The 26,472-nt window shown below is 39.6% G+C and overlaps 1 pseudogene; it reads right to left on the bottom strand.

The window, feature by feature from the left end:
* Positions 1–26,240, bottom strand: part of LOC144368345 (KH domain-containing RNA-binding protein QKI pseudogene) — a 35,510-nt pseudogene extending 9,270 nt beyond the window's left edge.
* Between the last annotated feature and the right edge of the window lie 232 nt (positions 26,241–26,472).

Here is a 26,472-nt window from a genome sequence, read left to right as displayed (position 1 = left end):
AAGCCTGCCACAGTTTCACAGATGCTGCAGAACACAAAAGACTCTTAGATCAGAGATAAAAAAACAGATTGTCATGGCAATAACAGGTGCCCCAAAGCAGCATTTTCTTGCACTGTTTCCACAAAGCCATGCAAAGAAAGTCAGGTGATGTTTGTGAAACTGAGTTGAGCACCCCAAATCTTTTATTTTGAACAGCAAGCCTACCTGTTCTTTGCTCCAAAGGGAAACACTCTATCTTCCAAATTTGCTCACTATACAAACATCCTTGAAAATATAGTCCAGAATGAAAATGTTCAACACTTTGGCTTAAGAGACATGAAGAAATATAGAGCCTCATGAATACTTTTTCCTGACAACTATGATCTATACCAACAATGGGAAATCCCATTTCCATTACCACATCCCATGGATATTGCTAGATTGATTTTCATCAAACTTAGTGGGAATTTTGAGGAGTTTATAATTCAAAACATGGGCCAAGCATCACTTAAAAGAGGTATTTCAGAAAATTTACCATCATTGGTCCTAGGAGGCCCCTTTAGTAATTACTAAAACAAAACAAATTACCACAGGGCTGCAATTCTGAACCTGAAGGGATGCATTTAAGATTTTATGGTAGGGTCTGGGATTGTGACTCAGCAGTAGAGTTCTTGCCTAGCATGGACAGGGCCCGGGTTCGATCCCCAGCACCACATAAAAATAAAAAGGTATTGTGTTGTGTCCATCTACACCTAAAAAATAAATATTTAAAAAAAGATCTTATGGTATAACAAGATAATTATGATTGACAAAAATTTATTGCATATTTCAAAGTAGTTAATAGAGAGAATTTTGAAAATTCCCCACACAAGAAATAATAAATGTTTGAGGCAATGCATTTGCCTAGTCATTTTAAATGTATGTATAAATATAAATACACATATTTAAACATCACACTGTAACCCATAAATGCGTATAGATATTATGTATTATGTATTAACATTAAATGTTTCTCAATGAGTTTTCTGGCAGAAAAAGCAACAGGATATTTCACAGGACTGCAGTCTTATGAGTGGCAGAGCAGGGAGCTTTCACCATGTAAAATCCAAAGTCCTAAGGATCTTAGACATTTGTACACTAATCTCCAAGGCATCAGAGTACATAGAGAGGAAGTAGCCCAAATGTCACCAGTCACAACATAGAAGAAAGCTCTATTCAATCAGGTTCAGATTGGGCTGATATTTAACAGAGCAGCTACCATAGACTGGACTCTGAGCTTTGAGTTTTCCCATGCACTGAGCAGCCTGACACCATCAGGAGAACAGTGTCATCATCAACAAAGAATGCCCTGGTGCCATTCAAAGACCAGGCTACAAAAGACCAAGCCTGGTTACTTCTTGGCCCTGTGATATCACAAAAGTAGGGAAATGTCCTGAGCATCAATTTCCTCATCTTCAAACAAGGGAGGGTTAAAGTGTGTAAAGCACTCAGCCAGTGTTAAAGCATCACTATTACCATTAAATTATGAACTATATACCTCTCCCTCAATGGATCCCAACTCTAAGCCTGTGCCCATCCCCCTCCTCCATCACTGCCTAACAGAACCCAAACTTTGGCTCAGCAGGGAGCCAGGCACAAGTCTTCCAGGTCTACCAAGGACTAGAAATGCAAGAGACAAGCTCATTTCTAGTTTCTAGCTCATCCTGCACCCCACTTCCTGAACAAATTTGGACCCTACATTCATCTTCTCTGGTTCTTACTTTTCTCATATGTAAAACAGGAACATTTTCCCCAAGGATACCCCAAGAGTTGTTCTGAATCCCAAAGTGAGACAGCAAACAAGGTAACCTGCATTCATCAGACACCTGCTGGTCTCACTAACCCTCGTAGCCTCCCTGATGCACAAGAACACTCTCCCCACTTTAAAGACAAGAAAACTGAAGCCCAGAAGTGACCTATGCCTGAAGGGACTCAACATCTTGATTTTACCACCACTGCTTTCCTGAGGGGTACAGAATCACTCCCTGTAGGGAGGATCCTTTCCTGATTCAAGAGAGAGCCAGACAGGAGCAGGCCAGGCTTGGCCAACCCAGCCAAGGTAGGGTTAGTCTAAACTGGCCAGAGTGCAATGTGTAGCAGTCAAGCCCAGGGCCTTATCAGAAAAGCCACAGCCCTAACCCTCCTCCTGAAATCAAGTCTTCTGGGACTCCTCTTTCATTGAGCACTCAGCAAATTTCCACAGCCTCTCTAGGACCCTGGGTGACATTCCACAAACCCACAGTGCTCTTGGGGAACTAAGGAAAGATGTAAAAGGTGGTTCAAGAGGACCCCATCCAGGGCTCCAGGTGTGGGGCCAGACAAATGGCTGCCCTGAGAAGCAATTAGGCCCTGAATCCTTATCATATCAGGGCAGTTGGCAGATATCTTTCTGCAAGAGACACCCAGGGTAACAGCCATGGGCCCTGGATCAGGACAACTGAAGGCAAAGACCAGAGCCAATCCAGGATGAGGATGGGAACAAGAGTCACATGGACCTGTATATACTGAAGCAGCCACTGCCAGCAGGAGGACCAGGACTATCACCTTTATGGACCCCATGCCACAAAGATGTCTCTGACCCTGAGAGCAGATTAGGCCCAGGGTATGCCACCCATGGTAGAGGCCACAACTGTAGCAACTGGGAGTGGGCTTTGGGCCCAGGAGCCTGATCATGAAGCTGCAGAGCCTTTTGAATAGGTAAGGAGTCTTGGGGGAACATGGGATTCTCAGCTGAAGCTGGAAATGGGTGGAAGAGGAGGAGGGCAGGAGAGGTGGCAAAAAGAGTGAGAAAGGATCAGCCTGAGACACTGGTCTAAAATGCTGATTTTTTTCCATTGTGGGTTTGTTTGAATTAATTTTCAACATCCTATTGAATTATTATTTATCTTGGCTCCTCAGTTTTTCACTCGCTTCCATAGTCCATTGGCAAAATCTCCCATTTTCACAGCGTTCATCCTTTAACTCCTCCTTCTCCCTGCTTCCTCTTGGCTGTGTTCTGCACCCTTATGGTTTGGCTGATCCACTGATGGGGGGAAGCAGGGATCAGACCATTAGCCAATGATCCTCAACCAGGGATTCATCGTGAGGTTGCCTCCTCCCCAGAACTGTAGATGCATGACCATGTCTTGTATTTTGTGACAAAGAGAGAGGTGCTGGGGAGTGAGTGATTGGCCCACAAGAAGCCCCTCACAACTAATGAGCTACATTGCCAGCTCTGTCCTATGATGGTCTAAGAGAAGGGGTGTTCTGCAAAGCCCTCCTCTGAGAATGAAGTGAGGTTTTAGCTTGGTCTCCCCCAAGGATGTGCCCTCACTGCCTTGTTCATGAACATTTCCTGGGGGACAGGCCTGTAGAAAACAGAGAGGGCTTGCCTATGCCAAAGGACCTGTCTAGTCATTGGGGACAGACTCATGGTCCTTTCTAGGAGCCATAGAGTTATATAAGGGATGCTCCCTGGGTGGCTTGATGCCCAAGTTCATCTCACAGAAGAATACGCACTGGCTAGTGATGGGGTAGCCCAGCAGAGACACTAGAACTCCATGGAGAGGAAAGGAGGTGGGCACCAAGGGAAGCAGGGAGTTGCTGGGCTGAAGCAGGTGGAACCCTTAGGTCTGATGCCCCAGACTAGGTTCTGCTGTCTGGGTGCAGCTTTGGGGGATTTAAGTCAGAGTCAAATGTGTTTTTGAAAAACTGGCTCAGGTTTGGAGTCTGTTGTGAGGCCAGATTGTGTCTAGAGACAGATACAGAAGACAGAGATGGGGCAGCTGCTGGAGATCTGGGTGGTGGTGGACTGGGACCACAGACTGCTCCTGGGCATAGAGAGAATGTGCTAGTCCACTTGCCAAAATTGCTATGAAATTGATAAATTAATTTAGAGCAATGATACCTGGGAGGAATGGGCACTTTCATGGACTGTTTATAAGGGTTTAGATGTACAACAAATTTAGCAATAGGCAGCAAGTCATGAAAGAAACTGGGCTTATCTAAAGTGTGTAATTCCACTTCTCGAAATTTATCCTAAGCAGGAAGAATAAAGGCATAACCAATGATTTACAAACAAGGCTGTCTATCTAGCTCAATGTTATTAATAATGGGAGAAAACTGGAGATAACCCAAATATCCATGAGAAAGGGTATGACAGAGCATTGTGACACATGATCATAAAGCATCTTACACAACCCTTCACAATTTTATTTGTAAGGTAGACTCTTGCAACAAGTTACTGCTTAATAATATTATTTTAATATTGTCATGACAAAGGCACCAATTTCATAAAAACAGTTTCTGAAGCATCTCTAGTAATGAAAAATTCTTTTTAAAAATATAAGTTGGCAATTTACAGACTCTTCTCAGTACATGATGCCCTTCTCAGGAGCCGCCACCCTAAGAAAAGATCTCACCAAAATGTCAACTATATCTTTTCATGTTCTCCATGGAAGAAGCATTTTTTGGGAAAGGAAGAAACAGAAGTACTCAGTGACAACTCCAGGCACCCATGGGCTGTGTGGCAATTTGAAAAAGTACCAGAACCAATAGCTCAGCTCCTCTTAGGTCCTGTCTGTCCTGACCATCAAACAACTCTAGCCATCAAGTGACCATAAATATTCTTCACCTGGAAGCTTATGGTCCAATCTTTCAGGGTTTCATTCCAACCCCATGATATTGTCAACCTTAATCTCGATTTCACATTCATTGGATCATACAGTGGTCATTCCTGTATGCTTTTTCTTTACCCTATGTTCCCCTAACTATCTTCATGAAATATGAGTCTCTCTGAGAGTACTATAGAACTCCCAAGAGTGGAGAAGCAGGTCAACACAATGTGGAAAATACTGTTTCATTATATTAGCTGTTTTTCCTACTGCAGAAGTTATATCTTTATTTAGCTAACATACAATGTGAAAGGCTGAGAAATGCACATGTAGACTTCATTTTTCCATGATTCCCTGGTGATGACAAACTATGGAAAACTCACTTGGTCAATAGTCTCCCAAAATAGTTCCTCATAGGAAATGGGAAATTTAAACATTGTTTCTGCTAAGACCATTAGTTTGGCTCAAGGGTCTAAATATGCATCCCTAGCTGTCTCTATTAGTCCTCTGTGACCCAGCTGCTCATAGGCCCCCTCTCTGTCATATTTCTACTTCTAGCTTGTAGCTGAACTTCTGGAGTTCCCTTTATTTTTCCTTAATTTCACATTATGGCCAATGCCATTTTTTTAACCAGGCCTATGTCCCTTCCAGGTAGGCAAGGTAATTCTGCAGGGATAAAATTTATGCTCACAGTCCCCACCAGCATAGGGAACTAACTCACCAAGTCTATGGTGGGTTTGGTATATGGTATGAGAAGAATATGGCATCTCACAGAACCTTTGGCTCTGTTGTGTTCTTGGGACTGCTCTTCACCCCCAGACTGTGAGGCACAGCAGCCCTTACCTTACCTTACACTCTCTGATGACTCTTTAAAAAACTGCAGTTGTAGATGGACAACATGCCTTTATTTTATTTGTATATATTTATATGATGGTGAGGATAGAACCTAGTGCCTTGGACATGTAAGGCAAGTGCTCTGCCCCTGAACTACAGCCCCAGACCTTGATGACTGTTGATTTTACCTAGCAGCCAATTTGTTCTCTGAACCTTTCATTTGCTTTCTCATTTCTCATCTCCTGGGTTAATCATACATGCATTCCCTTTGAGGGAGGCAGGAGTCTGATGCATGAATCAGGAAGGCACCAAGCCCCAGGGTTTAGGGAATCCAGGATCCTGAGCAATGAATTTTTTTGCCTAGAGACATAACCAGTTACTAGTGGCACATTAAAAATGTGAAATGATACACGATTAGGTCTTTATTGATGAGATTTATGAATGAGGAACATGTGAGATCAACCTGGTGTGATCTTGTGTGTTGAGGGCTCAGAAATACAGTAGACAGTTAGGAAAATGGGTATTTGGTTGAGGAAAGTATCTCCTGGGGTTATTCCCCAAGAGAAGATCCAAATAGCCCTAATTTTCCTACTGGGTACTGTAGAGAGCCACAGCCAAAGGGGCCCCAGCAAACTTCCAGCTACCAGCAAACTTCCAGCTGATTGGCTCACAGCGGCCCCAGCAACATCTAACTGATTGGCTTATCTGTGGTGATGTACATTGGGCTGTTTCCCTGCCCTTCAGACTGCCAGCTGATGATGGCTCACAGCGGCCTCAGCAACATCTAGCTGATTGGCTCCTCCATGGAGCTGCTCATTGGGCTGTTTCCCTGCCCTTTCAGACCACAGAGCTGCTCATTTGGGGACTTCTTTGGCTCCACCCACACGACCCAGCCAAACGGCCTCAAGAGCAGGAGGATTGTGGGAGGTGGTGAGGCTTGTGTGGGTGAGAGGCTTGTGGAAGCCGGTGGTGGCAGTTGGGCTCTGAGGGTTTTTTCCTGAGGAGTTGTTTTGTTTGGTGTTTGTAGTTCTAAAAATAAAGTTAGTTTCTTTTGACAAGTGGCTCCTGAATTGTGCCCAGCCAGACTGCGGCATTTGGTGGCTCGCATGGGGAGCGACTAAGGGTAAGTAAACTGCTAGCCCCTGAGGGCAGGGCGAGAGGATGGGTAGCCATTCTTAAGTTTCCTCTTTTGTTTTGCTTCATTTTTGTTTTAAGTTGCCTGTCCCTGGAGATGAGTGAGACGGAAGAAAAACCGCTCACATCTGAGGAAAAACTATTTGTGTCTGAGGAACAGATAGGGAGAAAGGACGGATGCACATGTCAGGAGGATAGAAAGGCTATAATGAATTTTTGTTGTTCCATTTTTATTGGATTCTGTCTCGGTTTTGTTTGGTGTTATCTTGTTGGGTTGTATTATAGTAGAAATATGGGATCAGAAATTAGTAAAAAACAAACCGAAAGACTGTTAAGTAAATTGTTAGAGGAAGGAGGCATCTCAGTAAAACAAGAACAGTCAGGGCATACGTTAATACAATACAAAAATATAGCCCATGGCTTTTTAAGGAGGAGTTGTTAAATATATCACAGTGGGACCATCATGGTGAAGATTTAAAAAGAATAGAAAAAAACAACCCAGGGGCTCTGCCAGTTGGCACATTGCCATGGTGGATGTTGGTATCTGGTTTGCTTAGTCCAAAGCCTTAAGTTCAGACAAAAGTAGAGGAAGGAGAAGACATATTGATTCAAGTAAAAGAGAAGGTCTTTCGAGCTAGTGAGACAGAGGAAGGAAGTTTAGAGCAGAAAAAGCCATCAGGGGAAAAGTTACAACAGGAGACTGCTAATAACACCTTTCTATCAGAGAGCGTAAGTGTCCAACCAACAGCATCACATCTACAGGAGACTGCTACTAACAGCATTCTATCACCAGAGGGCATAAGTGTCCAATCAACAGCACCACCTCCACATGCTAGGAGGCTCCCAACCCCCACAGTTGATAGTTGGGATCCTGAGACAGGATCTCAAGTATTAACATGCCCTGTATTTGAGGTAGGAGGGCAGCGAATTTACCAGGGTTTAATTTTCAAAACAGTGAAGGAGCTAAAAGAGGCTGTAACAACCTATGGTCCTCAAGCACCCTTCACTGTAAGCTTGGTCAAATCCATTAACAACTTGAACATGACGCCAGAAGATTGGGCTAAAATGTGTAAAACTGTGTTAAATGGAGGTCAATACCTGTTATGGAAGGTTGCCAATGAGGAATTTTGCAAGGAGAAGGCTAGGCAAAATGCAGCAGCTGGTTATCCTCAGAGAAATCTAGATATGTTGTTAGGAAAGGGACCTTATAAGGATCAGCAGCAACAAATTGCATATGATCCTGGCGTATACTCACAAATTGCTGCAGAGGCGATTAGGGCATGGAAGACTTTACAAGGACATGGAGATATACAAGGTCAATTATCTAAGGTAATACAAGGAGCTAATGAACCTTACGCTGAATTTGTAGATAGGCTTATTCAAACAGCTACCAGAATTTTTGGGAATACAGAACAAGCAATGCCATTAATAAAACAACTGGCTTATGACCAAGCGAATCGTTGGTGCAGAGATATCATTAGACCATGGAAACAGGAAGATTTAAACACACATATTAAATTATGTAGAGACATTAATGAACAAAAGCAAGTCATGGCAGCTGCAGTAAAACAGGCTTTAGATGCCAGAGACATTAATGAACAAGGGCAAATTGTGGCAGCTGCAGTAAAACAGGCTTTATATGTTCACAATTGTGAACAAACAGGAAATTTTAAAAGGAATTGCCCCATAGGAGGAGGGTTTAACAAAACTAGGTATCAAAGGAGTAGAATACCGGGTATTTGCCCATGATGCTGTAGAGGGAGACATTGGGCTAATGAATGCCATTCTCAAACCACCATAGAGGGTACTCCATTATATTGGACTAATGAATGGCGTTCTCAAACCACCATAGAGGGTACTCCATTATCAAAAAATGAACAAGGACAAGGTGTTTATCCACAATATCGTGGACAAAGGCATCGAGCTCCGTGGCCAAAAAATGGGCAGGGGGCCCCAATGCTCCGGGGCCCCAAACCACAAATATACGGAGCACTGGAGGAACCCAGCAACCCCATCAGGGTAGTGACTAGGACACATTGTCCATCAGATCCCTCATCAGACTAACCAGAGGGAGCACAGGGTTGGACATCTTCGCCTCCGCCAGATCAGTACTAACTCCAGAGATGGGAGTTCAAATCATTCCCACAGGGGTAAAAGAACCTCTTCCCAAAGGAACAGTAGGCTTATTATTGGGACGCAGCTCTTCTACTCTAAAAGGACTTTTGATAAATCCTGGGGTAATTGATCAAAATTATAGGTGAAATAAAAATTATAGCCAGTTCTCCAAAGGGTATATCAGTAATTTCACCAGGAGATAGAATAGTACAGTTACTAATAATACCAAGCCTACATGATAAATTTTCCAGTCATGCTGTAGAAAGAGGTTCCAAGGGATTAGGCTCCACAGGTGTAGATTGGGCTATGCTTTCTTTAAATTTAGATTCTTGCCCCATGCTAAAACTAAATATTCAAGGACATGAATTTAATGGGCTACTGGATACAGGTATAGACCTTAGCATCATCTTTCATCAAGAATGGCCAAAACATTGGCCATTACAACAAGCCACTCAAATGCTTCGAGGCCTAGGAGTGGTGACTAACCCTATAGAAGTGCAATGGTATTAGATTGGAAGGATAATGAAGGATGTGAAGGAACTATACAGCCATATGTATTGGATCATCTTCCCGTAAATTTACGGGGATGAGATGTCTTAGATCAATTAGGTTTGACATTAACAAATAATATCAATAAAAATGCACCCACTATTATGGCTAGACAAGGTTTTAGGAAAGGAAAAAGATTAGAAAAACAAGAACAAGGTATAGCAGCACCAATACAAATAGATCAAGGAACAGACAGACATGGGTTGGATTTTCACAAAGGGCCACTGAGACAATAAAAATTACATGAAAATCAAAAAGACCAGTATGGGTTCCTCAGTGGCCCTTGACTAAAGAAAAGATACAAGTAGCCCATGATCTGGTCAAACAACAATTAGCGGAAGGACATATACAACCTTCTGTATCTCCCCATAATACTCCCATTTTTCTCATCAAAAAGAAATCTGGTAAATGGAGATTATTGCAAGATTTAAGAGCCATTAATAATTAAATGGTCATTATGGGACCTGCTCAATCGAAGATTCCTCAATTGTCTGCTTTGCCAAAAACTTGGTATGTTTTAGTTATAGATATTAAAGATTTTTTTTCAATTGCAATTCATCCTGAGGATAGTCCACATTTTGCATTTACTATCCCTGCACTGAATCATGAAGGTCCTGATCAGAGATATGAATGGAAAGTATTCCCTCAAGGGATGGCTAACAGCCCAACTATGTGTCAAATTTATGTTAACAAAGTAATCCAGCCACTTAGAAATCAAAATCCTGAACTACAAATATTTCACTATATGGATGATGTATTATTAGCACACAAAGCTAAAAACACATTGCTAGAATGTTATGCCACACTTACAAATTTATTAAAAAATTATAATCTAGAGATAGCAATAGATAAAGTACAATTAAATTTTCCAATTAATTATTTAGGAGTTCTATTATCCTCCACCATGGTCCATCCACCAAAAATTCAAATATGAGTAGATCAACTCAAATCACTTAATGACTTTCAAAAGTTATTAGGAGACATAAATTGGATAAGGCCTTATCTAGGTATTCGAACAGGAGAATTGGGACCTTTATTTGATATTCTAAAAGGTCCATCAGATCCAAATTCACCCCGAATGTTAACGCCTGAAGCAAGAAAGGCATTAAAAATCATTGAAACATATATGGAAAATATGCATGTGGATAGAATTGATATGTTTGCCTTTATTATTTATTGTACTACCAACAAAAAATATTCCTATAGGAGTATTTTGGCAAGAAGGTCCATTATTGTGAATACATTTATCTTATTCTCCTAACACTATTCTTACTAGGTATCCTGAGGCTGTAAGACAATTAATACTCAAAGGAATAAAAAAAGCAAAGGGAGTATTTGGAATTTCTCCCAATAAAATTATTATTCCATATACTATGAATCAAATTGATGAATTAGCTAATGAGGTAAACACTTGGGCAATAATCATGTGCAAATATAATGTTTCATTTGATAACCACTTACCATCTAATCCTTTATTGTCTTTTTGGTCATTGCATCCTGTAATTTTTCCAAAAATGACAAGAAACACACCTATCATGAATGCTCCAAATATATTCACTGATGGGTCAAATAATGGTACAGCAGCAATAGTTACACCTGATCAAACTTTTACATTTTTAGCACCCAAACAATCAGCTCAAAAGGTAGAGCTTAATGCAGTATTACAAGCTTTTGTGATGTTTAAAGATTCTGTATTTAATTTTTTTTCTGATAGTCAGTATATAGTTAATGCTATAGTATCCCTTGAAGATGCTGGTAGGATTTCCCCTTCTTCTACTGTTTTCTCTTTGCTTTCCACTATACAAAGTCTAATCTGGGACAGAAAAGATCCATTCTTTATAGGACATATCAGGGCACATACTGGATTGCCTGGAGCCCTTAGTTTGGGCAATGATTTAGCAGATAAAACTATACATGACATACATATTTTCTCTACACTAGAAGGTTCCATGTCAATGCTAATACTTTACAAAAGCGTTTTAAAATAACTAAGGAACAAGCTAGACAAATAATAAAACAATGTCAAAATTGTGTGACTTTTTACCACAAGTTAATCTTGAAGTCAATCCTAGAGGATTGATACCTAACCACATTTGGCAGATGGACGTCACACACTTGCCAGAATTTGGAAAATTAAAATATTTGCATGTTACAGTTGATACTTCTTCTGGATTTTTGATGGGCTCCCTTCATTCCAGAAAAAAAAAAACTAAAGATGTTATAGCTCATTGCTTACAAAATTTTGCCACTGTGGGCATTCCAAATGCCCCTGGTTGTACTTCTACCTCTTTTAAACAATTTTGCTCATCATTTGGCATTACTCATATAACAGGAATCCCATACAATCCACAGGGACAAGGCATAGTTGAAAGAGCTCATCAAACTATTAAAATGTACTTATTAAAGCAAAAAGACGGAATTGAGAAGGGGTATATATTCCCCAAAGATAAACTTAAAATAACCCTTTTTACTCTAAACTTTTTAAATTTGGATTCATCAGGACTTAGTGCTGCAGAAAGGCATATGTGTCCAAAAAATGTACATAAGCCCAAGGTACTTTGGAAAGATATTCTAACAGGACAATGGAAAGGTCCTGACCCAGTAATTGTCTGGAATTGGGGGTCTGTTTGTGTGTTTCCACAGGAAGAACAGCAGCTGATTTGGATTCCAGAGAGATTAACTAAAATCCTGACCCAGTGATTGTCTGGAGTCGGGGGTCTGTTTGTGTGTTTCCACAGGGAGAACAGCAGCCGATTTGGATTCCAGAGAGATTAACTAAAGTGATTTCTACAGACCAAAAAGAAGATGATTTGGCTCAAATCCATAACAGCTGATATCCAAAACTCCAATTTAGCTATCCTTACATCTGCGACAGAACCAGGATGCTTTTTTCAATATCTATTTTATTATTGCCCTTTTCCATATCATGAAGTTCTATTTTGTTTTTTGAGCTCATACAGACCTAGTTAATGTTTTGCTGATGAGTTCTATTTTTTTTTTTTGACTATAGAGTTTTTAAACATTGCAATGGAGATTTCACCTGTAAAAAGTTATAAGGCCTTTACTATTATGTTATGTGTTTTATGTATTATATTATGTGTGCACACTTGTGTTTTGTGTTATATGTTTGAATGTACGTATGTTCATATATCATATATGATGAGCGCTCATGAAAAAATGGATCCAAATATTTTTTATTCACATAATTTAAATGGTTTAATTTATATTGGGTAAATAACTGTTAAGAATTTTTTTAATATGTAAACAAAAAAGGAGGTTAACAGATCTGTTTGTTTACTTTCACCTTTCCTTTTCATTATATTTAATAATTCTCTTCAAGACAATGTAAATTGTTAAGAAAAGTGTTTTCTTTTAGTGCCTTCTGGAATGTTACATAATTTTTTCTTTAGCCATTATTGCCAGAATTCCTATCTTCATCCCAGTGCTGGTGAAGACAAAGATAAAACTAATCTACAGTTTCTGCAATAGCCATCACTGAACTGCTTACAGAACTTGCCTAAACTATGTGTCACTTGTATGCATTGTGAACTCACTTGTATGCATTGTGAACTATCTGTTGGTGCATCGACTTGTGTTAGTGTTGGGGTATTTTTGCTGATGATGTCATCGGTGGTACAATTTTCCCAAAAGGAGCAGTCAATTAGCTTGGTATATCTTCCTCCCTTCTGCTTGTCATGATCATTCAGCTAAAATTTGGGGGCCAACAGAGGTGAGGCAAAGAACCTCACCCCCCCGCTGGTACCTCTCCACAGTTGTGGCTGTATACTGGACTGGTAGTCAATGACGGGTAAGATCCAATTACAATGGTACCAACCTAAGACAGGAGGCTGACGCCCTGAGGTCAGCTCATCCGAAGACGGGTAAGGACCATATGTAGTATTGGACAACCTAAGGCAGGCATGGTCCCCAAGCCACATGCTTGTTGTTTAAACAGAGAGGGGGAGATGTTGAGAGCCACAGCCAAAGGGGCCCCAGCAAACTTCCAGCTACCAGCAAACTTCCAGCTGCCGGCTGATGATTGGCTCACAGCGGCCCCAGCAACATCTAGCTGATTGGCTCCTCTGCCGTGATGTTCATTGGGCTGTTTCCCTGCCCTTCAGTCTGCCAGCTGATGATTGGCTCACAGTGGCCCTAGCAACATCTAGCTGATTGGCTCCTCCATAGTGATGTTCATTGGGCTGTTTCCCTGCCCTTCAGACTGCCAGCTGATGATGGCTCACAGCGGCCTCAGCAACATCTAGCTGATTGGCTCCTCCATGGAGCTGCTCATTGGGCTGTTTCCCTGCCCTTTCAGACCAAAGAGCTGCTCATTGGGGGACTTCTTTGGCTTCGCCCATGTGACCCAGCCAATCGACCTCAAGAGCAGGAGGATTGTGGGAGGTGGTGAGGCTTGTGTGGGTGAGAGGCTTGTGGAAGCCGGTGGTGGCAGTTGGGCTCTGAGGTTTTTTTCCTGAGGAGCTGTTTTGTTTGGCATTTGTAGTTCTAAAAATAAAGTTAGTTTCTTTTGACAAATGGCTCCTGAATTGTGCCCAGCCAGACTGTGGCAGGGTGCCAGGGCTCCTCTAAGTCTGCCACCTCCTCATTACCAGGCCCTTTGCCTCTGCTGTGTTCTTGTAACTTCTCCCTGACCCAGACTATGGTACAGAAGCCCTTACCCACCCTCAAACTCCCTGATGACTCTAGAATTCACCTAGCACCCAAGTAGTTCTGTGAGTTTTCCATTTGCTTTCTCATTTATCATATTCTGAATTTAACATGTGCTTTGAGGAAGGCAGGACTCTGAAGGATGAACAATCAAGGTCTCAATCCCCAGGGTTAAGGGGCTCCAAGGACAGAGGAGGCTTTACTTCTTTCTGAGGACTACCCTGGGAGGGTTGAACTCTGGTCACTTTGCCTAGCCTAATCTGGATCTGAAGCCTTCTGCCCTCATGGCCCATTAGAGGACTAGACCGGTGCATCTTAGAGTGAGCCAGATCTCTCATGATGTCTTCTGTTGGTTTCTATTTGTGGTAAACTTTTGAGTGCCCAGGGACTAGGTTCCCAACTCCAGTCTTGGCCCTGGATGTTCTGTGAAGCCTTCCCAAGCTGGATGAACATCCAGCCCTCAGCCTAGATTCTGGAGGCTTGTGAAGTCTCACTAAGGCCTAGTGGCCCCTAATTAAACCTGGCTCCTGGTCTCCCCTTGGTAATCATCCCCAGAGGAGGGAAAGGGGCCCTGTCTCTGTCTCCAACCCAGGCCTCCAAGATAAGGCCATATCCCACTGTTGGAACCTAAGGTGGCTGCTTCTGCTGTTGGGACCCTTACTCCTGGCTACCACATGACCACCAACCTCCCCTATACACCATGAAAAAATGTAAGTTGTCTGTCCCTAAGAGAGAGAAAATAGACTTTCCCAAGACCAGAGGATATGGAACAGATTGAGAAAATTCAGAAGAACCACTTATCTAGAATAGTAAGACAGGTCTCAAAGACATACCACAGTGATTGAGGCTTGGACTAAAACCCATAGGTCAACACCTGGTGTCTGCTCCCTAAGGGTTGGGCAAGAATGGAAACCTATTGGGCTTGATGGGTGGGGTTGTATCCTTGGCATAATTCAGGTTGTTGACTGGTTCTCCAGACACTCATCCCCCTGTCCCAGGCATGCATTCATTGCCCATGGCCTTGGAGATAACCTATGTGTGTCCCCTATCTTTGGGCTTCTCAGTGTTGACAGAAAGGCTAAAGCACAGTTGCTGCCAAGAAAACCCCTTATTGATGCATATTCTTAAGTGGTTATGTGATGTGTGGGAGAGAGTCCTGAGCTGGCTTGGACCTGCTCAACCTCTCCTGGCCTCATTTTAGGACTTCTGAATCTCCTTTGGATAAATTCCCAATTGTACAGCCCTGACAGTTTCTTACCTGGACCCACAGACACTGGGTCATGCCTGACTTAAGGAACCTCCACATGGAGATTCTTCTACTTGCATTTCTACCCATGGAGACATAGTGCAGTCCCACCACATTCATGAAACCTTCCCTGATCTCTTAGAGGACTCTTTGTATCCATTAATACTTCCATTTATCTATCCATTCATTTATCCATAAATCCAAAATATCTATGAAATACCCACCTAACTCAGGCACTGTTTTGCATGCTGGGGCATGGTAGGACTCCCTTAGCTCTCATCCTCATATTTTCCTGAAACTTCTCAAGTCAATGTCTAAAAGGCTCTTGTGACAATCTGTAGGTCTTTCCCAGTAGCCTGAGGTCTCTGCAGGAGTTCCCTTTTTCTGGTCATTCTTTTCTCCTTGGTTGTGGAGATGGCCCACTCTCTTGTTCCCATAGCTTCCTTTTCTCCCTGACCCACGCATAGCTGATGATCCTAGACTATCACCAGGTGCTTTTTCCTCTGTACTCTTTCCACTGTTTCTGATTTGACCCTCACCATGCACTCACACAACTGTCCAGGAGTCCCAGATCCCTATTCCCTGCTCTGATGTTTCTTCTTGGCTCCAGATCTACATATGTCTTGATTTTTGCTCCTAACTGTACTGGAATGTCTTACAGGCACTTTGAACTCACGAGCTTCCAACTAAATTTATTTCCTTGAAAATTTGATCCCCTGAAGTGTCCTCATTGCAGCAATTTGTATCTAAGTGAGAGGTCTGGAATCACCTTAGAATGTTCTCTTTCCCCTCATTGAATCATCTTGTGTATCCTAGACCTTATACCACAACACAGTATACTATAAAGATACTCAAAAGAAAAAGGAAGTTACAGAAATTATACTCTAAAAATTGATTGGTGGCTTTGTGAAATCTGATTTTATCTTTTAAAAAAGATAGTATATTTACACTGGAAGATTATGCACTACATTGGTCTCACCATTTTTATTTATTTATTTATTTTTTACCTTAGCAGCAGAACTAATCAGCACTGGTTGTATTAAAGATATGTAGGTAGGTTTTTTGAAACAGAATTTAGTGTAATATTAATATGAATCCAATACTTGTTTCTGAATAAAAAGGAAACATTTATCCTTGCATGAAGGTATTCAAGGAAATTTCCTCAACTTATTAAAAAGTGTCTTCCAAAACTTAGGACAACCTTCATAGTTAAAGGAAAAAACATTTTCATCAGAAACCAGGAAAGTTGCTCACTCACACTGTTCAATATTCAACACATTCTACTCAATGTAAGGAGATGAAGGGGAAAAAGTTATAAGTATTCTGAAAAGAGAGAGAAAATGTTTCCTGCAAATAATGTGCTAGTCTACTATAAAAATAACCAACCAACTTAAGAGAATTAGTTGAACTGTTAGAACTCATACAAGAATGAAAGTGGCTGAATGTAAGAGTGACATGTAAAAATGATTACATTTCTCTGCTGCATAAGCAGTAATTCTTTAGGGTGTGAAATTGTGGGAAAATTTTCACTTCAATAAAATTATATTTGAAACACAAATAAATAAGATTTATAAATAAATAACACTAGATTTTCAATGAATAAATTACAAAACTATTTGACTAGAGGACATAAATGCAAGTGAATGGAAAGCATGTCTTGTTTCTGGGTGAAAGTGCTGAGCTTTATAAAGGTATCAGTTAATCTCAAATCAATCATATATTTCAGGAAATTATAAACATTACACCAAAATAATAATTTTTGAGAATTAGGGAATTGATACCAAAGTTCAACAGGAAGTAAGATGGAGAATATGTGTGGATATTTAGGAAAATAGTAATAATGATGGGTTGTTTCCCTAGCAGATACAATAATGTATTATAAAGCTAAAATAATCAAAACAAAGTAGAAGGATGCAGAAACAAACCAATATTTCAAGAGAACCACAGAGAAAATGTGATGTCATCATTTAGCATTTGATAAGTCTCATTTATATTCAACAGATATCTTTCCATTTGGCAAATAAACAAAGTTACATGCCTATGTTCACAAACTCCAGATAAAAGTAAATACACATGCACCAAAACAACAAAAGTACTAGAACAAAATAGAAGAGTGATTTTATCATATCCAAATAAAAATCACCTTCCTAAACTTGGCAGGGATCACAGAAACCATCAAGAAAAAGCTAAACCAATGTGACACAATAAGATTAACAACCACTTTATGGTGGAAGACCTCGTAAACCAAGTTCTAAAATAGACCAAGGGAAAATATTTATAACACATTTTCTAAACAAGGGGTTAAGTTTCTATAGACAATATAAGCAGATACAAGCAAAAGCAGGCAACATTATGACTTCTTAATTCACAGGAGGAAAACACTAAGTCAAAAATAATAAAGAATAACAATTTGACCTATAGATGAATACATTATAAATCAAACACATTCCCTTTATTCTCAACACAAGGGTAAAGTAAAGAAAGATCAACAATATCATATTATTGGCAAGGAGGTGGGAGAGAGGGCACTGTCACTCACTGTAGTGAGTATAAATTGGAACAGCCTTTGGAAGTAGTTTGGAATTACCTACAAAATCTCAAAAGAGTTCCTCTGATATCCAGAATTTCCACTTTTAGGCATTTAATCTTTAGAGATACATAAGTACAGTATGCTCACCTCCAACCCCCGAATTTTCAATACATCATCCCTTGCGTATTTTCTAGTGGAAACAATCTAAATGATCCTTAAAAGGGGAATGATTACAAAATTCTGGTACATACAAACATTCTCTAGATAGCTATTTATGAGAATTCCTTACATCCATATGAACTAATCTAGAAAATTCAATCATAGATAGCTTTAAAATCTAATTGCAGGGAAGTATACAGAGTATGACTTTATTTTCAAAAAATAATATCTCAACACCAACTTTCTCTCCTTGAGTGTGTGTGTGTGTGTGTGTGTGTGTGTGTGTGTGTGTGTGTTTCAAGAATGTACATACAATGAAAAGTTAAACTATACAGACCAACAAGACAGTGGCCATGGAAAGTGGAATAGGTTTTGGAGGAAAGATGATATAAAAGAGAGGGTAACAGAAAATGTTTGCTGTTTACTTTTTATACATTTGTATATAATATACTTATTATAATATAATATATATCATATATTTATTTATGTTTTTATAATATAATATACTTATTTATTTTTTAAGGAAACTACTTACATTTTTTTAAAAATTGCTTCTATTATATTAGAATTATTTTAGAAGACAAAATGAAGTATTTCTTCTTGTGAACATTTTCATAAAGTCAGAAAACTATAAAACTAAAACTGAAATGAAGTGAAACTACACCAGCTAGAGACATACTATTGAAAAAATTTATACTATTAACAAAAAAATTTAAAAAACTTTTTCAAATTTTAAAGACTGGTTTTTCAAAATGCATACACACATATTAAGGACATCATTGATCATGTACTGATCATCTTTCAGCAAAGGTAACTTCCCTTCATGCAGGTTGCCCAGTTCCATCAGTAGATGCAGCCAGCACAGATGCAGCTGGTTGGGGGAGGATCAGGGCAAGGCAGAAAGGAATTTTTGCACAAGTCTGTGTCATAGTGTAGAGTGTTTGGCAGAGGGACCAAAATTGAACATCCTAGGTGAGTGACTATTTGTTCTCTTCCTTGGGGGAAATTTTCTGCTTGTTTTAATTTTTCTGTGTCCTGTCTCTGTTCTGAGACAAGCAGTCTCTCTAGATTTTATTTCTGGAACACTGAACTCTTCCCTTTATGTTCAGATATTTGTGATTATCTAAGTGGTTTGTAGGCAGCTGATCAATCTCTGATTTCAGAGGCAGGAGACTGCACAGAATGAACTACTAAGATTTCATTTTTTGTCTGCCTGTCTGTCTGTCTTGACCCTATCATCTCATACCATAAGAAGTACTATGATCTGTTGGCCCTTGTTGGGTACTTTTCTGTCTAATTAGTTTGTGAGGGAATTAACTTGAGGCCCAATATAAGGGGAAGAAGAAATAAAAGACATAGTGGGAATGACAAAGGGTGAACGTAAAAAGACTTAGGACACTAAGAACTAAGAGTGGGGAACAACACATCATAATCCAGCCCAGGTATCCTGGACCATAAACTCAGGATCAAAGTTCAGGAAAGAAGTAAGTGGTACAAGGGATTCCAAGTCTTCAAGTATGGCCAGAGTCAGATCCTAGACACACATTGGGTTTAGGGAAACTTAGGAGGAAGAAAAGAAGAGGAGGCTTTGGATAACCTATAGGCAGGAGAAGAGTGACTGTAGATGAGAGTGGTAGAGATGAGTCTCCACAGGGCACATGCTACAGAAGCACAGGCTCCTGAGTTTACACATGGACAGGTCCCAATACAGGAAACTTACAGATATGACCTGTAAACAAGGATTCTGGACTGACTCTGCAAAAAGAGGGGGGCCAAGAAAGACAGACAGACTTTGAGGAACAAAGACCCTTACCCATGGCAGAGACTCAAGAAGAGACATGTTGGGGAGGTGTTTATTTATTCACTTTAAGAGTACACATGATATTGGCATTAGGAATGGTTCATTTTTCTAAATTTAGAAAAACATTTTCAATAACCAGGTCAAATAGAAAAATAGAAAAAGCAAATTTATGAATTGAGTGATTAAAATAATATCACCAAATACTTAAATCTCATGAGAGAAGATTCAGTGTCAGAGATGAAAAAAATCAAGAGGAAAATATATTCAGTAAATGTTAACTGCCTTTGAAGACACAGCCTTTAAAATATCACTGACATACCTTCCCTGCAGCAGTTTAGATTTCCCATGGCCGTCCAGGAATTCAAATCCTCACTACTCTTCTCCAACTCTAATCCCAACTCACTCACCCCATCAACTGAGTGGAAATGAAAAGTAAAATGTTCATCCCACATTTCCATGGTGACTAGTCAACATGGAACTTTCATTGTGAGCACATGCCACATTCTGAGCTGCTACTGTTCTCTATAGTAAGTGTATTTTCATGTCCAAGTGTGTTGTTGGAGAGTGTGTTTATTGCTTCAAGAGCTGAAACCTAGACCCACACATTAATATTCTCTGTTTATTAAAATATGATAAATCAGGAAAAGGGAATTTGCTCTTCAAATAATTTCACTGATCATAAATCATGAGGTGAAAGGGAGGCATAGCTATAATTTTGAGAATCAAAAGAGATTCCATTCCTGGTTTGTAATGCCAAACCTACAGATGTCTCAATCTTTCTGAATCTCCAGACATTTTTAAATAGAAAGATTTAAAACTTTTTTTATTCAGAATTAAAATATATGCAAAACATTATATTTTAATAATTGGAGAGATTTTGGGGGGGATTTCAAGATTACATCCCCCTTATTTGAAATTTGAAAACATAACTATTTAGGATTTAATCTAGTCATTTGAATTAATCTTCCTCTTTCATGAATTCTGCTGATGAATCCATTCTTTTGCTTATCATCTGACCCTATCATCTCATACCACAAGAAGTCATGCTTGAAGATGCCCATGATGAGGTCTAAACAAACAAGGTATGTAATACCTCCACATTGTAAAAGCTATCTATGCTAAGCCCAAGGCCAACATCATTCTAAATGAGAAAAACTGAAAGCATTTACTCTAATAACTCAATGCCCTCTTTCACCAATTCTATTCAACATAGTCCTTAAACTCTAGTCAGCAATCAGACAGATGAAAGAAATTAAAGGAATATGAATAGAAAAAGAACTCAAATTATTACTATTTCCTATTTTTATTGCAAAACATTACAATGCTCTTGACATATCATATTTCATACATTTGATTCAAGTGGATTATAAACTCCCATTTTTACCACATATACAGACTGCAGAATCACATTGGTTACACATCCACATTTATACATACTGCCATATTAGTATCTGTTGTATTTTGCTGCCTTCCTATCCCCTTCCTATCCCCTTCCTATCCCCACTGCCCTCCCCTCCCTTCCCATCTTCTCTCTCTACCCCATCTACTGTAATTCATTTCTCTTGTTTTTTTCCCTTTCCCCTCACATCCTCTTATATGTAATTTTGTATAACAATGCAGGTCTCCTTCCATTTCCATGCAATTCCCCTTCTCTCTCCCTTTCCCTCCCACCTTTCATCCCTGTTTAATGGTAATCTTCTTCTCATGCTCTTCCTCCCTGTTCTATTTTGAGTTGCCCTCCTTATATCAAAGACAACATTCATCATTTGTTTTTTTAGGGATTGGCTAGCTTCACTTAGCATACTCTGATCTAATGCCATCCATTTACCTGCAAATGTCATGATTTTGTTATTTTTTAGTGCTGAGTAATAATCCATTGTGCATACATGCCACATTTTTTTTATCCATTCATCTATTAAAGGGCATCTAGGTTGGTTCCACAGTCTATTTATTGTGAATTGTGCTGCTATAAACATGGAAGTAGCTGTATCCCTATAGTACGCTCTTTTTAGGTTTTGGGGGAATAGTCCGAGAAGGGGAATACCTGGGTCAAATGGTGGTCCCATTTCCAGCTTTCCAAGGAATCTCCATACTGCTTTCCATATTGGCTGCACCAATTTGCAATCCCACCAGCAATGTATAAGTGTACCTTTTTCCCCACATCCTCGTCAGCACTTGTTGTGGTTTGACTTCATAATGGCTGCCATTCTTACTGGAGTGAGATGGTATCTTAGCATGGTTTTAATTAGCATTTCTCTGATTGCTAGTGATGGTGAACATTTTTGTGTATTGGTTGATTAATTGTAAATCCTTCTCTGAGAAGTGTCTGTTCAGGTCCTTCACCCTTTTGTTGATTGGGTTATTTGTTATCTTATTGTCTAATTTTTTGAGTTCTTTGTATACTCTGGATATTAGGGCTCTATCTGAAGTGTGAAGAGTAAAAATTTGTTCCCAGAATGTAGGCTCCCTATTTACCTCTCTTATTGTTTAATATTGCTGAGAAAAAAACTTTGTAGTTTGAGTATGTCCCATTTGTTGATTTTGATTTTAACTCTTGTGCTAAAGGTGTCCTATTAAGGAATTTGGAGCCTGACCCCTCAAGATGGATATTAGAGCCAACTTTTTCTTCTATCAGACACAGAGTTTCTGGTTTGATACCAAGCTCCTTGATCCATTTTGAGTTAACTTTTGTGCATGGTGAGAGAAAGGGATTCAGTTTCATTTTGTTGCATATGGATTTCCAGTTTTCCCAACACCATTTGTTGAAGATGCTATTCTTCCTCCAATGCATGCTTTTAGCAGCTTTGTTAAATATAAGGTAGTTATAATTTTGTGGATTGATCTCTGTGTCCTCTATTCTGTACCATTGGTTCACCCACCTGTTTTGGTACCAGTATCATGCTGTTTTGTTACTATTGCTCTGTAGTATAGTTTAAAGTCTGGTATTGCTATACCCCCTGTTTCACTCTTACTGCTTAGGATTGCTTTTGCTATTCTGGGTTTTTTTATTATTCCATATGAATTTCATGATTGCTTTATCTATTTCTACAAGAAATGCCATTGGGATTTTGAATGGCATTGCATTAAACCTATAGAGAACTTTTGGTAATATTGCCATTTTGATGATATTAGTTCTACCTATCCATGAACAGGGTATATTTTTCCATCTTCTAAGATCTTCTATTTCTCTCTTTAGGGTTCTGTAGTTTTCATTGTATAAATCTTTCACCTCTTTTGTTAGGTTGATTCCCAATTATTTTATTTTATTTTATAGAGGATATTGTGAAGGGGTGGTTGTCCTCATTTCCATTTCAGAAGATTTGTCACTGATATACAGGAATGCCTTTGATTTATGTGTGTTGATTTTATATCCTGCCACTTTGCTGAATTCATTTACTAGCTCTAGCAGTTTCTTTGTAGAACTTTTTGGGTCTGCTAGTTATAGGATCATGTCTTCTGCAAATAGTGCCAATTTAAGTTCTTCTTTTTCTATGTTTATGCCTTTAATTTCTTTTGTTTGTCTAATTGCTCTGGCCAGTGTTTCGAGAACTATGTTGAATAGAAATGGTGATAGAGGGCATCCCTGTCTTGTTCCAGATTTTAGAGGGAATGCCTTCAATTTTTCTCCATTTAGAATGATGCTAGCCTGAGGCTTAGCATAGATGGCTTTTACAATGTTGAGGTAAGTTCCTGTGATCCCTAGTTTTTCTAGTGTTTTGAACATAAAGGGATGCTGTACTTTGTCAAATGCTTTTTCTGCATCTATCGAGATGATCATATGGTTCTTATCTTTAAGTCTATTGATGTGGTGAATAACATTTATTGATTTCTGAATATTGAACCAGACTTGCATCCCAGGGATGAATCCTACTTGATCATGGTGCACAATTTTTTTGATATGTTTTTGAATCCAATTCACCAAAATTTTATTGAGGACTTTTGCATCTAGGTTCATTAGAGATATTGGTCTGTAGTTTTCTTTCTTTGAAGTGTCTTTGTCTGGTTTTGGAATCAGGGTGATGTTGGCCTCGTAGAGTGAATTTGGAAGAGCTCCCTCTTTTTCTATTTCCTAAAATAACTTGAAAAAATTGGTATTAGTTCTTCTTTAAAGGTTTTGTAAAACTCTGCTGTATACCCATCCAGTCCTGTGCTTTTCTCGGTTGGTAGTCTTTTGATGGCTTCTTCTATTTCCTCCATTGATATTGGTCTGTTTAAGTTGTGTGTATCCTCCTGACTCAATCTGGGAAAATCATATGCCTTAAAAAATTTATAGATGTCTTCACTATCTTTTATTTTATTGGAATATAGGGTTTCAAAATAATTTCTAATTATCATCTGTATTTCTGTAGTGTCTGTTGTGATATTGCCTTTTTCATCCCATATGTTAGTAATTTGAGTTCTCTCTCTTCTCTTTATTAGCATGGCTAAGAGTCTGTCGATCTTATTTATTTTTTCAAAGAACCAACTTTTAGTTTTGTCAATTTTTTCAATAGTTTCTTTTGTTTCAATTTCGTTGATTTCAGCTCTGATTTTAATTATTTCTTGCCCTCTGCTACATTTGCTGTTGTTTTGCTCTTCTTTTTTTAGTGTTTTGAGATGAGGTGTGAGATCATTTATTTGTCATTTTTACTTTTTTTGAGGAATGAACTACAGGCAATGAATTTTCCTCTTAAAACTGCTTTCATTGCCCATAGATTTCGATATGTTGTGTCTGTATTTTCATTTATCTCTAAGAATTATTTGATTTTCTCCTTCATGTCTTCTGTAACCCATTGATCATTCAGTAACATATTGTTCATTTTCCAAGTGATGTAAGATTTTTCCTTCCTTCTTTTATCGTTGATTTCCAGTTTCATTCCACTATGATCAGATAAGATGCATGGTATTATCTCCACACTTTTATAATTTCTAAGGGTTGCCCTATGGCATAATATATGGTCTATTTCTTAGAAGGATCCATGTGCTGCTGAGAAAAAAAGTATATCCATTTGATGATGGTTGATATATTCTATATAGTGATAACATACTTCTATAATAGAAGATCCAAAAAAATTCCCCCAGAAAACATCTAGAACCAATAAATGCATTCAGAAAATTAGGATACAAAATCAATACCCATGAATCAGATGCATTTCTATACATAAGCAATGAACCCAGAGCAAGAGAAATTAGGAAAACCTCCTCATTCACTCTAGCCTCAAAGCAAAATAAAACACAACAAACAAACAAAAAACTTGGAAATCAATCTAACAAAAGAGGTGAAAACTCTGCAATGAAAACTAAACAATACCAAAGAAAGTAATTGAAGAATATCTTAGAAGATAAAACACTTTCTCATGCTCTCTGATAGGAAGAATTAGTATAGTCAAAATGGCCATACTACCAAAACTTTTACAAAGATTTAATGCAATTGCTTTTAAAATCCCAATGACATTATTTTTTTTTATTAAAAGCACCAGGCTAAGGCTAATGCTCTCCTATATGGAGTCTTTCCCCTGGGGCCTCTCCTGACCCTCTTTCTGGCTTTAGCTTATGCTTTCCCTCAGGGAAGTCATTTTCTGGGGACCTTCAGGACCTTCTTTTTGCTCAGAGCTTATTATATCTCCCAGGTTGCATCTGCTGGGAGGTTCTCAGGAGATTTGTCCTGGCCCTGGCAACTCAGGCAACTCTGGACAAGGTAACTCTGACAACTCTGGACAAACTGGCAACTCTGGACACATTGAGGAGCCATTCCCTCCTGGCACCCCACTGGAGCCCACAAGCCAGGTAGATAGATCACTACAGAAAGCATCTGGGGAGCAACTGATGCCACTGCTGTGGCTGTTGCTCCTGCTGATTCTGATTCCATTACTACAAGGACTTCTAGAGCTGTTGAGTATGGGAATCCAACTGGAATTTGTACTTGATAGGACACAGACATTTGCACATGGGGTTGCATTGCCTGGAGCCAAGGACATGGGTGTCCTGGCACATAAAGCAAAGGTGCTGGGGCTGGCATCTGGGCCTTCAAATGTGGTATGCCCTGTGCTCCAGGTGCCACCATCTCTGCCTGATCCTCTATTTCTAGGGATCATGCCACAGTACCATGCTGTTGGGCTCCCACAACAGGTAAAACCTTTGGGGGCAAAGGATTTGCCAATGCTGACCACTCAGCCTGAAGTAGCCTCCGATGTCGCACTTAACAATCATCTATCACCTGCTGCAAGGCAACCTGAGTGAAGGTCAGATGAGTGGTAGCATCATCACGCTCCTCACACAGCTGCTGTAGCTCAGAGGCCAAAGCCCAGCAAGGGGCCTTGTGCTCCTCCCCCTGACCCTGCAGCTGGCATACCCAACGCCCCTGCTGCTCCGGCTGCCTGGCCACCACTCGCATGCCCAGGGCCAGGGCACTTCAGGTGCATGCTCTCTTGAGGTCTGGAGGCACCTGAGAGTCCACACCACAGTGCGAAGCTGCTTCTCTACCTTGTTCCAGGGAGGAGAGCGAAAGGCCATGTAGAACTCTGGGCCACCACCATTCATGAGAACTTCATTGTTAATGAATCGGACCACCTCATTGTGGCGAGTGCCACTGGCATGGTGGCCAAATTTCACTGCCATTGGCTTCTTTGGACTTTATTTCTTGATCTCATGAAAGCAAGGTGATTGTCCTCCTCCTGTTTATTTATTCACTTTTCCATTAAAATATTTATTCATTTTAATTTGTTATATATGATTGCAATATGCAATTCATTTCATATTATACATAAGATCACCATTTTTCAAGTCTCTGATTGCACACAAAGTATTTTCACATCATTCATGTCTTAATATATGTACTTAGGGTAATGAT

Source organism: Ictidomys tridecemlineatus, chromosome 2 (genome assembly GCF_052094955.1).
Source record: "Ictidomys tridecemlineatus isolate mIctTri1 chromosome 2, mIctTri1.hap1, whole genome shotgun sequence".
Classification (NCBI taxonomy): Eukaryota; Metazoa; Chordata; class Mammalia; order Rodentia; family Sciuridae; genus Ictidomys; species Ictidomys tridecemlineatus.
The sequence above is the reverse complement of the archived record's forward strand: the minus strand, read 5'-3'. Positions and strand labels throughout refer to the sequence as shown.